Source organism: Musca domestica, unplaced genomic scaffold, assembly GCF_030504385.1.
Source record: "Musca domestica strain aabys unplaced genomic scaffold, Musca_domestica.polishedcontigs.V.1.1 2, whole genome shotgun sequence".
NCBI lineage: Eukaryota > Metazoa > Arthropoda > Insecta > Diptera > Muscidae > Musca > Musca domestica.
Genome location: NW_026712249.1, coordinates 23,759,487 through 23,773,852, shown reverse-complemented (window position 1 = coordinate 23,773,852; position 14,366 = coordinate 23,759,487). Strand labels below are relative to the sequence as shown.

Below are 14,366 nucleotides of genomic sequence, written 5' to 3'. Positions count from 1 at the left end.
ACTTCGGATGGTCTTTTGTAATTTTTGTCCAAAGGGTTGCTCATTTCGAACATTTCCCAAAGATCGAATTTTTAGCAAATTTGAAAAGTAGCCTTTCTTTCAATTATTCGATTATATGTCTTTATCATTAATTGAGCCACAATTAATTGGAGAAAAAATTAGTTTATTTTGGATTTTCTTTGAGAAAATTAGAAAATTATTGTTCAGAAACTTGCAGGCATACCCATAAGAACTTTGGGTTTACGAAGCATATGTACAGAATTCGTAATACGTATATGTTGTTTAAGCAAAGGTATGAAGTGGCTCTACAATCCTTATTCTAAAAAGGTTTGGTAATTTAAAGTGACCGCAATATCTAAAGAAAGGGAATCAAACCGGCCAGGTCAGTTGCCAAAGCACCTCAAAGTCTGGCCTTTTTCAGTAGATATAGTCCTTCAGCATATGGTAGGACCCAAGTTTGCTTGGGAATATTATATTTATGTAATTCACGATTATTTAGAGTTTTTACCGTTTCTCGAGGTATAACCAGAAAAGGGTATACCTTTATATCTTATCGACGTAGACCTCTATATCAAATTTCGGGATTCGAGCTCTATATACGCCTTCAATACCCAATTTAGTAACATTTAGTACTTTTCGAATAATTTTAGTAAACTTTTCCAAAACCACCTCTATATTTCAATTTCAGATACCAACAGAGACTTCAATATCAAATATCATGGTTTCAGATCTATAATTTGCCCCATTACCAAATTTAGTACGATTTAGTGCAATTATAGTACGCATACCCTAAACCAGCTTCTTCTCTTAACCATAGACACTAACAGAGATATCCATATCAAATTTCAGGATTACAGCTATATTCCTTTAACCCATACCAAATTTAGTAATATTCAGTACTTTTCGTACATGTATAGACATATTTTCAAAACCCCTCTATATCTCAATCCTAGATACCAACAGAGACCTCAATATCAAATTTTTGGATTTCAGATCTGATATTTTCCCATTGCCAAATTTAATACCATTAAATGCAATTATAGTATGCATTTCCAGTACCACATCTTAACCGCAAATGTCATATCAAATTTCAGGTTTTCAGCTATATTTTTTCTTCCATACCAAATTTAGTATTTTTCAATTATCCTTAATATCAAATTTCGAGATTCTAGCTCTATACACGCCTTCAATACCCAATTTAGTAATATTTACCCAATTCAGTACCACTTAGTATTTTTCGTACAATTATAGTACGCATTTCCAAAACCATCTACTTCCCTCAATTACAGACACCCACAGCGAGATCCATTTCCAGATAAATATATATATATATATATATATATATATATATATATATATATATATATATATATACTATTTAGTTCTTTTAGTACATTTATTGGTCACATTTTCCAAACCCCTTCATATCTCAATCCTAGATACTAACAGTGACCTTAATATTAAATTTCGGGATTCCAGCCCCATCCCTTTACCCAATATATGAAATATACGAAAATGTTAAAATGTGCGTGAGGTACCAGTATAGTCGATCGAGGTATTCCATTTTCATACCTCATATAATTCAGATAAAAATATTGGTATGGGAAAAATTACAAGAAAATCGAACATTTATATCCAAAAGTTGTAAAAAATTGCAGACTTGTTTCGCAAGTTATTTCAGATAAAAGTACTGAAAATTGTGACCATTTGTGGCTGAGATTCCAGAAGGGGTTCGCAAATATATTTCATCTTATATGCATGTATGTGTAAAATTTGAAGATAGTTCGATGCTTATCTCGCTTTCTTTGTGCGTTATGTTTTTCAAAATCTTGAACCCTATGTGGGAAAGGTACCAGAAGGAATGGTCCGATTCTTTTTAACAGAACTTGTGTTGATGGAAATATTGAGATGTTTTATGAGCTTCATGGATATTCAAAATTTTGATTCTTTGTGGGACAGGCACCAGAAGGAGTGGACCGATATATCCCATCTTCGCACAAGACCTTGGGTTAGCAGAAATAATGGTATTTTTGAAGTATGAAGAGAACCGGACACTTATTTCGTATTTAACTCTTTTGATTGACCTACCCTTTGTGGGGAGGGTACCAGAAGAAATTGCCCGATCTCTACAATCTTTATAACAGATCTTGTGTTGATGGAAGTATTCGGATGTACGAAGTCTGAATGGAATCGGACGCTAATTTTGTGTTTTATGAGCTCCATGGATATTCAAAACTTTGAACCTTTGTGGGAGAGAATACCAGAAGAATTGTCCGATCTCAACCATCTTTGTAACAGATCTTGTGTTGATAGAATCGGATGTTACTTTCGAGTTTTATGAGTTTCATTGAACTCATGAATCGGTGAACCGATATATTCCATCTTCGCACCAGACCTTCGGTTATCAAAAATAAGGGGATTTGTGAAATATGAAGAGAACCGGAGGCTTATTTCGGATTTTATAATTGTTTTGGTTATTTAAAACTTTGACCATTTGTGGGGGAGGTACCAGATGGAGTGGACCGATATTTTCCAGCTACACACCAGATTTGGGTTTTTTAAAAGTATTGTGATGTATGTAATTTGAAGAAAATCGGACTCTTACATCACATTCTATAAGAGTTATAATTATTCAAAATTGACCCTTTGTGGGAGAGGTACTTGACGGAGTGGACCGATATTGTCTATCTTCGCACCTGCCCTAGCACTGATGCAGATATTGGGATTTTCATAGTTGGATGGACATCGGATTATCCTTTCTCTTTCTGTGCAGTAAAATATTTTTTGAAAATTTCGACCTTTTGTGGAGTGTGGGGGGTACAAGAAGGAGTGGGCCGATATTGTCCATCTCCGATCTCTATCTAAGTTTGATAATAATATTACAATGTACCAAGTTTGGAACAAATCGGATACTCTCTTCGAGAGTTATCGTGCGCATCAACCAGTTAGACAGACAGACACCCTTAGATCGACTCCAAATGTCCTGGGACGAATTTAGTTCAAAGAGAATTTGGCTCCAAAATCTTTATTTCGATGAGGCACGTTTTGTCCGTATCAAATGATATAACCTCCAAAGCTATATGTCTGAGTAAAAAAGTAAAAAAGCTGCTAATTTCGGCCGAGCCGAACTTTTAATACCATTCACCATTTTGAAGGAGCTTGAATAATTTCCAAAAAAATACCGTTCAATGGAAAACCATGATATGGGGTTTGTAGTATCCATTACGAGCTTTAAATACGAAATTTGAAATAATTCCGGTGATTAATGTCACTAAATTCATCAAAATTCCGGATATCGAGGGGTACCATTTAAGGGGGGCTAAACGAAATCGTATACGACCTGCATATACTATTTTCTGTCACAGACTGTAGTATCTACTAGGAATTTCAAATGCGACATTTCAAACAAATTATGTGAATATTGTACCTAAAATCTTCAAAATACCGAATATAGGGAGTTACAGACATATGGGACCTATATGAAGACCTGCATAGACAATTTCCTTCAAAGGCTGTAGTAGTACCTATTAGGAACTTCAAATACGAAATTTGAAACAATTCCGGTGAATATTGCATCCTAAAATGGCCAAAATATCGAATATCGAGGGTTATACAATATCGCGAACCTATATAGGCATTTTTCTTCCAGGAAATAAATTGTTTTTAGACAATTCCATTGAAAAATGTGGCTAACATCATCAACATACCGAATATTTGGGTTACCCTTATATGTGGGATATTCGATATCGTGGACATATGTATATAGACAATTCTCTGCCAGGTGGTAAAGTACTCAGAAGGAACTCTTTGTATAGATTTGCTGACAATTCCATTGAAAAATGTCGCTAGAATCATCAAAATACCGAATATCTTGAGGTACCGCAATATGGGGGTTATGCGATATCGTGGACCTATATATACAATTCACTTTCAGATGATAAAGTACTAAGAAGAAACTTCTTGTGTGGATTTGTAGACAATTCCATTGAAAAATGTGGCTAAAATCATATAAAAAACTAATATCGGGGAAACCGTTATATGGGTGATATGCGATATCGTGGACCTATATAGACAAATCTTTTCCAGAGGGTGAAGTACTTAGAAAGAACTCCTTGTGTGGATTTGTAGACAATTCCATTGAAAAATGTGGATAAAATCATCAAAATACCGAATATCGGTGGTGGGGGGTTGCTGTTACCTTTATACGGGGGCTATATGATATCTTGGTCCATCTTCGAACTTGTCCTGCTTGCAGACAAAAAATTGATCTGTGCAACATTTTAGATTCCTATCTTAATTTGTTTTGACTCTATCGCGGGGGTGTAAAATAAATACTTCCTCAAGTTTTTACTGAAATTGAATTATTTCCCATGGCCTTATGGTCAAAATTTGTTTAAATTTAAAAAAAAAAAAAATTGTTTAACTTTTAAAAAAAAAAAATTGTTTAACTTTTTTTAAGAAAATTGTTTAACTTTAAAAAAAAATGTTTAACTTTTTAAAAAAACAATTGTTTAATTTTTTTAATTTTTTTTTAAATTTGGTCCAATTTGCCCCAAAAATTCAATATTTCTTCAGTTAATTTACTTTCCCAACACTGATGGTATTGTTCCAATTCCCATTCAAACATCAGCAACAGTTTCAAACCTAACACAACCGAAATGGGCTCCAAGCAACAAAAACCCCAATCTAAGGAATAACAAAATTATCAACTCCAACATGTTGTGTTATGTTCGTTATCAAACATGTGTGATGGCTACTACGGTTGGCATGATGATGGAGAACAAACCGAATTTGGAGTAACGCGATGCGAGAACAAACATTCAAGAAAAGAAATGATTGGAAGCCAGGCAAACCCCACAATGAAGTGGCAGAGCAGCGGCGCCAGCGATGACGGCTAAGCTGGCTGTGCTGGCAGACAGGCAGGTTACAAAACACAAAAACACCAAACAAGATTTAGTTTTGATTTGAACGTGTTGTCTGTTGTGCCGTATTGTGCCGTGCGTGTTCGGTTAAAAAAAAGAAGCGAGAATTAAAACATTGCGGCGGCGGCGTCGTTGCATTTCGAGATGTTTAAAACCAAAACCACAAATCAAGTGAAACGAGAATCCATAAATAAATGAAATAAATTTCAGAATTTTCAATAAAAAAATAATTAAATAAATTAGTGTAAATTAATATAATAATATTTCAATAATCCGGAATATGTTTTTCTTTTAATCGCGCGTGTGTGTGTTTGTTTAAAGTGATATTGCTACTGCTGTTATTGTTGCTCTCCTCCGTTTGTGTTTTTTTTGGGGATTTTTACGAGTCCAAGTGTCTGTCTGAGTTGTGTTTTTGTGTCTCTCCTCTCTCTCCCCCGGCTTTGATGTTGAATTTTTAATGAATCTCTGTCAAAATAAATGAAAAGAAGAAATTGTAAAACAAAATCGAAATGTAAATTTTTGGAAACGCATGCCAATCTAATTAATCAATGAAATTTTAATAACAACAAATACAACAACAACAAAGAAGTAAGCAAATTTCAATAAAACATGAAAACATGCAAATTTTTGTCCAAAAAAACAAATCGGCCTGTCAATTCCCAAAAAAAATTGTGGAAACAAAAAAACAAATGGAAAAAGAATGAACCCCACACACGCACACACAGCTAAACTTACACATGTGAGAAAAGTGAAGCAAAACAAAGCAAGATGATGTTGGGAGACTTTTTTTGTTGCTTTTGTTTTTTTTTCGGTGGCATTCGGTCAGTAGATGATGTGTTGTCTTGGTTTTGGTGGCTCCATCCATAGATTTATTTTGAGTGGTTTGGCTGTGTTATTTTTGTTATCGTTTTGAATTTAAATGTGATTTGGATAAAAGTATGTAATATCCGTATATGTGTGGAGTCTGTAATCCTATAGCAGCAACAACAACAACTAAAACCAGAAGTCATCCCATCGCCGACTGTGGAAAAATTCTCGTTTCTGTTTGTTTTTTTTGTTTTAGTCAACCACTGCTGCGCTTTGTTGTTGCATTTTGGGTTTTCCCTTTCGCTGCAGTTTTGTTGTGATTCAGATTGTTGTTGTTGCTGTTTTAACAACAGCCTGTTTGTTTTATGCTGTTGTTGTTAGTGTGTAGTTTTTGTTGATGTTGTCAATTTCCCTTTTTCGCCGACTGACTGGCTGGCTGTATGACCACCATCGAATTGTCATTGTTTTCTTAACGCCGCTAAATTCTCGCTCACATTGGGTGGGGGAGTGAAAAAATCTTCCTGCCAAAAATTAATAATCAAGCGAAGTGAAAATTCAAAAAAAAAAAAAAATCCAAAAAAAAAAAAAAAAACAAATTTAATTTAAAAATGTTTGAGAAATTTATGAATAAAGTTTCCATAAGAATGAGTTACATGACCACCGGGGAAAAAGCGACTGAGTTATAATCACAGTTAATATTTCAGAAAGGATATGGAACAACTCTAGTTTATAAAAAAATTCGGGTTCAAAAAATCAAGAATTTGACTATAACTTCCGAACCGCTTAAAAATTACCCCATCATGTGACCGTCCCCCAAGAAAAAATTGTTTCCCGAGATCAGGGTAAAAATACCAAACACTGGAAAAATTAAAAAAAAAATCGAAATAATTGAACAGTTTTTACTAAACTAGAGTTAAGTCCTTAACATTTTATTAGAAGTCCAAATGCTTAGGTTTTGTTTAGTAAAAACTCTTTATTTTTTTCAAAATTTTTTCAGTGGCACGTATTTTTTTGAGTGTCGAACTCGGGTTGGCAGATTTTTGACCCCAAAGTCCGGATTCAAGACCCGGATCCACTTACCCGATGTAGACAATATAGGTATCGTTTGAAAGCTTATGAAATACCTACCTGGGGATATTTTTAAACGGTTCGGAAATTATAGTCAAAATATCGATTTTGTGTAGCGGGATTTTTTTTAAACCCCCAAAAAGTTTTTTGGTGCGTCCCCAAAGAAAAAAAATTGTTTCCCGCAATCAGGGTAAAAATACCTACCTCTGGAAATCGAAGAGTTTTTACTAAACTAGAGTTGTTCCGATTTTTGCAACTTTTGGCTTAACTCTAGTTCAGCAAAAACTCTCAAAATTTTTTGAAATTATTTCTAGAGGTATGTGTTTGTACCCTAATTACGGGAAAGTTTTTTTTTTGGACGCATCGTGATACCCTTATATTTGAAGGTCCGGGTCCAAGACCAGGATCTACCACACCGATATGGAGAATATACCTATCTAATAAGTGGTCACATGGCGGCGTTATTTAAAACGATTCGGAAGTCTTTCTAGTTAAATAATATATATCGAGTTTTTAGGCCCGATTTTTTTTATATAACCCCCGAAAGTTGAATAAGGCTCCATTATGGGCGTCCATATAATATATGCCAAACCCTCCAAACTTTGTTTCGATTTGTGTTGTCATTTCTCCTGGATCCATAGATATGGTCTTTAAACCCGGACAACCCGATTCTGTTCATTATATTCTCTTCAGTTTTTCTAAATTATATGTTTTTTAGGTAGTCTGCCTTCGGCCGAGGGTTTCAGATTTACTCCTCTGGGTATGTGCAACACCGGCTACGCGAACCAAATTTTTTTAAAGTTATACTCGTATTTTTTCTACGGTCTTCGGTCTGGGCTTAGTCTCTCCTCTGGGTACGTAAAGTAGTTTTTCATACTACACTGAACAGAATCGGGTCGACCGGTTTCAAAAAACCTGTTACAAAAAAAAAAAAAAAAACAAAAATAAATAAATAAATAAAAAAAAAAAATAAACTTTTTAAAAAAATATTTTTCGTAAATTAGGGTTGTTGCCGAAATTTCATTCCAGGAAAAAAAAAATAAAAAAATTGCAACAAAGTCAAAGGCCATCATTTTTACATATTTTTTAAATTTTATTGGAAGAAAGCAAAAAAATGTCGGAAATAGCATCAAATTTTTGAGTATGTTTAGATTTGTTCGAATTGGTCACCTTTGCCACAAATTATGATCTTCAAACGGCCAATGAAACCGTCACACGCTGCCGGAATGTTGCTCTGCGGTATTTTGGCCCATTCACGCCGAAGCACGAAGGAGAGCCGAAGGAGAGCCACCATCGGCTGTTATGGCGGCCCACACAAACACCATGGCCGGCGCTTGAGTTCTGGTGGCCAACCGAAGGTGCATATTTTCAGCTGACCTCTTTTGCAAGTTAACACGATATTTTGTTTGTTTACAAACTACCACGAATGTTTTCTCATCGGAGAAAACCGAATTCGGCAGTTCAGCACTTTCGGCTAAGCGAAGCAATTCTTTAGCTCTTTTGAGTCTATTTTCTTTCTGTTGCGGTGTAAGTTTTTGCACGTTTTGGAATTTCAATGGCTTTACCCCGAGCTCATTTTTCAATATTTGCGGAATGGAATATTGCAATTTGTTCAGCTCACGAACCATTTTTCGGCCACTGCGACACGGGTTTCGATCTAGTCGCTTCTTTACTATTCGAACCATTTCTGCTGAAATTGCTGTTTTTTTTTCGTCCTCTACCTCGATGTCGGGCTACGCTACCAGTATCACAGTAACGAGCGATGGTACGAGACACAAAAGATTTATTCACATTTAAATGCTGGAGTGCCCTAACGATAGCCACTTGTGGTTCTCCAGCCAAATATAAAGAAATCACACTATCACGCTTGAATTACACCACGAATATTTTTTTCCGGAAAATTCTCACCAAAATGCTTTTGTACGATTGTAAACAATAACTGTAATGAGCTGTCACTGTCACAATAATTTTAACAGCTGCCGGACGAGTGGCTTGGAAATGACAGCAGTCTGAAGTTGGTTGCAGTTTTTCATATCTCCTTGAATATCCCAAATTATCCGGGAAAACCGTCCGTCTTGAACCGTCTTAAATGCTGACTATCGGGACAATTATCCGTTCCCAAAAAACTAATGCCCTTAATCAGATTAAAAATAGAATTTAAAATTTATCTTCGGAAAAAATCAATACAACTCTAAATTTTTGCTTCACCCTTATACAACGGTCCCCCGATTTAAAATATTCAAATATTGTTAACAAAGAAATGAGCTATAATTTAATTAATCAGGAAGCTTCGTATATAAATTCACCATATAATGGTACCTCCTTATTTACCTAATATACTTCCGAATGGCCGGAAATATGGAATTTTGTGTTCTCGTAGGCTAACAATTATTCAATATCTGCCCACAATTTCACAAAAGACCTCAAATAGTCCTTAATGAATTTTACGCCCTAAGTGTCCGCAAATTATAATTTAATTTTATTAGATTATATTCAAATAATTTTTCGATAAAAATTATAATTTTTTGTTCTAAATGATTGAATTTAAATAATTTTCTAATATCCGAATATTTCCCTAAGTATGCCCTAAAACATGATAAGTACTAAAAGTTTCGGACCAGCCATGCCTCTTCACGAAAGTTTCAACCCAGTGTGCCACCACAATACGTTTTATCCATTAATTCAGTTTTGTTGAAAATGTTAATCTCTTTTTGTTTTGTGTTTTCCCCTTTTCAATTTTAATTGCCCATTTCTTTTTTAAAATTCGATACAATTATTTGTAGTAGGTCTGCGTTTGCAACGGACCCAGTCAAGTGGTTTTGTATTTTTTATTCTTTCACATTGTTTTTCCCTTTTTTCCGTCATTAACCCGTACACACCCCCTTCAGCCGTACCACAGAAGAAAAATCCCCACCTCTTCTTTTTCTTTTTTCAATAAATTCCATTTGCAATTGTTGCATTCTGCAGATACTCGTTTTTTTTTTTGGTTCGCCTACAACAACATCATTATTGCTGTCGACGTCATCATCGTCATCAGTACAACACTCAACAATGCTGCTGCTGATGATGATGTTGCTGCTCGTTGGCCTGATGTTTATTATCATGGATTCCGTTTTGTTGTTTTTCTGAATGTTTGCTTTTGTTCTTCATTTTCTACACAGAAAACAGGCCCAACAGAAACCGAAAAAAAAAACAGCCACACTGCATCGCAGCCCCCAACCTCCTTCCAATCTTTGCTCTCAACCCCTCTCTCACCCCTTGCAACAACGACTATACAACGTGTTCTCTCATCCAACGCAGTTGACCGCTGACGCCACAGTCATTGTTTGCTGCCGTCGCTGCGCCGTCGACGTCTGTTATGTTGATGAGTCTGTTGTTATGGTTCGATGTGAGTGGACTACAACACGACACAACGATGCGTTGGAATGGCTGTGGAGTGAATGCCTGATGTTGATTGTGTTATTGTTGTTGTTATTACTGCTTTTTCTTCTGCTATTTTGTAATAAAGCCGCATTTAATAATTAAATAATCCATTCAGTTATTTCTTTTTTTTCTGCTTTTGTTCTCTAGAATACATGAGTAATTTTTTTTTTTGTAAGGCAAGGTCGGTGGTATTCTTTTTTGTTTCTTTGGATGGGTGGCTTGGTGAATTGAAAGTGAAAATATTCTTTAAAAAGAAACTTTGTTTTTATACCCTCCACCTTGGAAAGGAGGGTATATTAACTTTGTCATTCCGTTTGTAACATCCTTAAATATTCGTCTTAGACCCCATAAAGTATATATATTCATAATCAGCATAAAATTCTAAGTCGATTTAACGATGTCCGTCTGTCTGTCTGTCCGTCTGTCTGTCTGTCTGTCTGTCCGTCTGTCTGTTGAAATCACGATACAGCCCACATTATTTGCATTATGTCTAGGATGGTTGGTATTGAAAATGAGATATATCGGTCCACGTTCTGGTATAGTCCCCATATAACGGTACCTTCCGATATTCGGTATTTTGATGATTTATGCCGCATTTTTTCACGGATTTGTCTGAAAATTGGTATTTGTAGGTCATAACGGGTCCCTGAGCGTGTGGCAAAACATTGCATGTATGGGCCCATGATTTGGTATAGCCCCCATATAACGGTACCTCCCGATATTCGGTATTTTGATGGTTTTTGCCACATTTGTTCACTGATTTGTCTAAAATAATAATAATGGGTCCCTGAGCGTGTGGCAAAACATTGCATGCGTTTTGGTAAAGCCCCCTTATAACGGTACCTCCCGATATTCGTTAATTGGATGATTTTTGCCACATTTTTTCACGGATTTGTCTGAAAATTGGTATTTGTTGGTCATAATGGGTTCCAGCTTCGGTGGCGAAATATTGCATGCATGGGTCCATGATTTGATATAGCCCCCATATAACGGTACCTCCCGATATTCGGTATTTTGATGGTTTTTGCCACATTTTTTCACTGATTTGTCTAAAAATTGGTATTTGTGGGTCATAATGGGTTCTAGTTCGTGTGGCAAAACATTGTAATTATAGGTCCACCTTTTGGTGTAGCCCCCATATAACGGTACCTCCCGATATTCGGAATTTTAATGGTTTTTGCCACATTTCTTCTAATGTTTCTTTTACCCTATGGTGGAGGGTATTAAAAGTTTGGCCCGGCCGAAATTAATGTTTTTTTACTTGTTATAGTTAATATATTTAGTTTCCTACCTAGATGTACCTTTAAACTTTATTTTTTATCCTCTACCATAGTATGGAGGGTATATTAAGTTTGTCATTCCATTTGTAACACATCGAAATATACTTTTTAGACCCCACAAAGTATATATTCTTGATCAGCATAAATTTCTATGTCGACTAAGCTATGTCCGCCCGCCTGTCCGTCTGTGGAAATCACACTAGCTTCCGCACGAAATGAAGTAGGTTGATAAAATTTTAATCAATAGTATATTATGTCTACAGGACTTTTGGTATTGAAAATTGGCCATGTTGGTCCAAGTTTTGGTACCTCCCTATTTTCGGTATTTTGGTGGTATAAGCGACACTATTCACCGGAATTGTTTCAAAGTTGGTATTTGAAGTTCGTAATGGATGTCACAGCCTATGACAGAAAATTTTCTATGCAGGTCCACGTCTTCGTATAGCCCCCATATAACGGTACCTTCCGATATTCGGTATTTTAATGATTCTAGCTACTTTATTCATCGGATTTTTTTTCAAGTTTCGTATTTGAATATTGTAATGACCTATGAAAAAAAGTTGCCAGTGCTGGTCCACGTCTTCGTATTTCGTCGGTATTTTTAAAATGTTAATAGAATTTTTAACGGATATAATTTTCCAAATGTATCCAAATGGTGGAGGGTATTCAATGTGGAACCGAACTAACCGCTTTTTTAATTGTCATAATTTCAACAGTATTTTTCCACTTTTTTCGAGACTTTTCTTCCAAATGGTGGAGGGTATTCAAAGTTCGGCCCTGCCGAAAGTACATATTTTTTACTTGTTTTTTTTTTTTTTTTTTTTTTTTTGTATAAAAATGGCATACAGTGGAACCTTGTTTTATGGGACATACCTTCAAATAGACACCTCACTTCAACAGCCGATAGAAACTGGAGGACTGCCACAAAAAATGGCTAGGGTTTTCGTGGAAAATATTTCCTTTAATTTTTTTTATTTTTGTGAAAGGTTCCACTGTACATTTGCATGAAACTGCCATCGATTGCCTCTGCCTGTGTGTGCATGTGTTGATATGGGCAACCTACATTTCCTTGGCTGTAATGAAAGTATTTTTCCAACTGATTTGGGTTAAATCAATAGTTGTTCACTTCATCATGGAAATTGTGACAGAATTTACCCGGCATTGGGTAAATAATGTAGGAATATTTAATTGACAGGTTTTATAGATTTATATCCTGCATATATAAGATACTTCGAAAAGGACAATTTGCAATGAAGAAATGTTGGAGCCATTCTTTCTATGAGGAAAATTTGAAAAGGCTTGTTCTCTCCATAGCAGATTTTTTAAAAATCTTCCTCAAGGCATTACATAGGAATTTCTCTTTCAGAATGAAGTATTTGGGTCTCCTTCTTTTAATAAAAGACGTTCTGTTACCTTTTTATGCCTTTATGGAGAGTACTTCGTGAAAATGAAAGTTATACTAAGTTTGTTATTCCGATAGTAACTCGTCTAACCTATCATTTTAGACCCAACAATGTATATATATATTCTATATATTATCATGATATATAGGATATAACTTTCGAAGGGATCGAGCTAGATGACCAAAATTTAGGTTATATCCAGATTATGTCTGGGTTTTTGTATAGGCCCCAAAGAAATTGTTCCTCCCGACATTAGGTATTTTTATTATTGTATTCATATATCTGACAGAATAGTTAGACATTTGGTGCGTAAAATCCTTAACGGGCACAACATTCATTCTCTGGCCGAAAAGTTTGGCCCAACTCAAGTTTAGTAAAAACTCTCGGATTTTTTTCCCCAGTGGTAGGTATTCGTACCCTGATTCTGAGAAAGTATTTTTTTCTTGGGGTGGACTCGCATACCCAATTATTCGACCAGAAAATCCGGTATGCCGACCAGAAAATTCGGTAAAAATACCACATGAGGGTTTGGGAGTTGTATCAAAATTATCAATTTTTGAAACCCGGATTTGGAAAATATCACTAAGTTATAGCTTACACTCTAACCTTCTAAAAATACTGCGCGTATTATTATCTTCCTTGATTTAAAAAATATGGGTCTTTGTAGCTAGACGACGACCGGCTGTGACCCCTTCGTGAACAGGTATTTTCATTAGCTTTCAAATTATATCTATACTGTACATATTTAGTAGTATCCCGGGCATCCGGGTTCGAGTCCTAAGGAAAAAAAGACATCTGAAAAAATCCGAAAGTTTGTACTTAACTAGAGTTGTATGTTTTCCTACAATCCTCATGCAACGGGACCTCCCGGTATTTCGTATTTCTATAATTTTAGACACATTTCTCATCTGATTTGGCTCAACTTTGATGTAATGTAATAGCTTTCTGGCTCGTAATAGCCACCAACCTCTCTGGTAGCAAATTGATCTCATATTATCAAAGTGTTACCATCAACTGCTTTTTTACTTGGTCATTTCTTAAACGGCATTTCAAAGGAATTTTTTCACTAAAAATCTTCCTTTCATTGCAGACCCTTTAAAGGCCTTAATTTCATGAAAAACCTGTCATTGATATTCTTTTCATAAAAGGTCTTATTTTATAAAAGATCTTTTTGTCTGTCAGTTTTGGTCATAGAATTCCTTCCATATGTTTCTTTGAGAAATCTTTGGAAGGGCAGGTGTTCCATAAAAATCCTCTAATCATAGATCCGAAAGTGGTATTTTTTGATAAAAAATACCTGTCTGATGTCCGATTTATTCAAGGGACGAAAATGGGTGGAATAATATCACCAAAATGTCTTCTAAAAAGAGGTCTTTACATAACAGACTTTTTGAGGTGTTATTTTCAGGAAAGTCCTGTCAGAGAGGCAGGTCAGAGGTTTTCTGAAGTCTTAAATCGGAAGT

The 14,366-nt window shown here is 35.4% G+C and overlaps 1 protein-coding gene across 1 annotated transcript in view; it reads left to right on the top strand.

The window, feature by feature from the left end:
• The first annotated feature begins 4,646 nt into the window (after positions 1-4,646).
• The window catches only part of LOC101898652 (adenylate cyclase type 9), a 306,555-nt gene continuing 296,835 nt past the window's right edge, over positions 4,647-14,366 (top strand). Inside the window, exon 1 of the mRNA XM_059122004.1 lies at positions 4,647-5,510. The gene's annotated coding sequence lies outside the window, so the exon portion shown is untranslated. The remainder of the gene's footprint in view (positions 5,511-14,366) is intronic.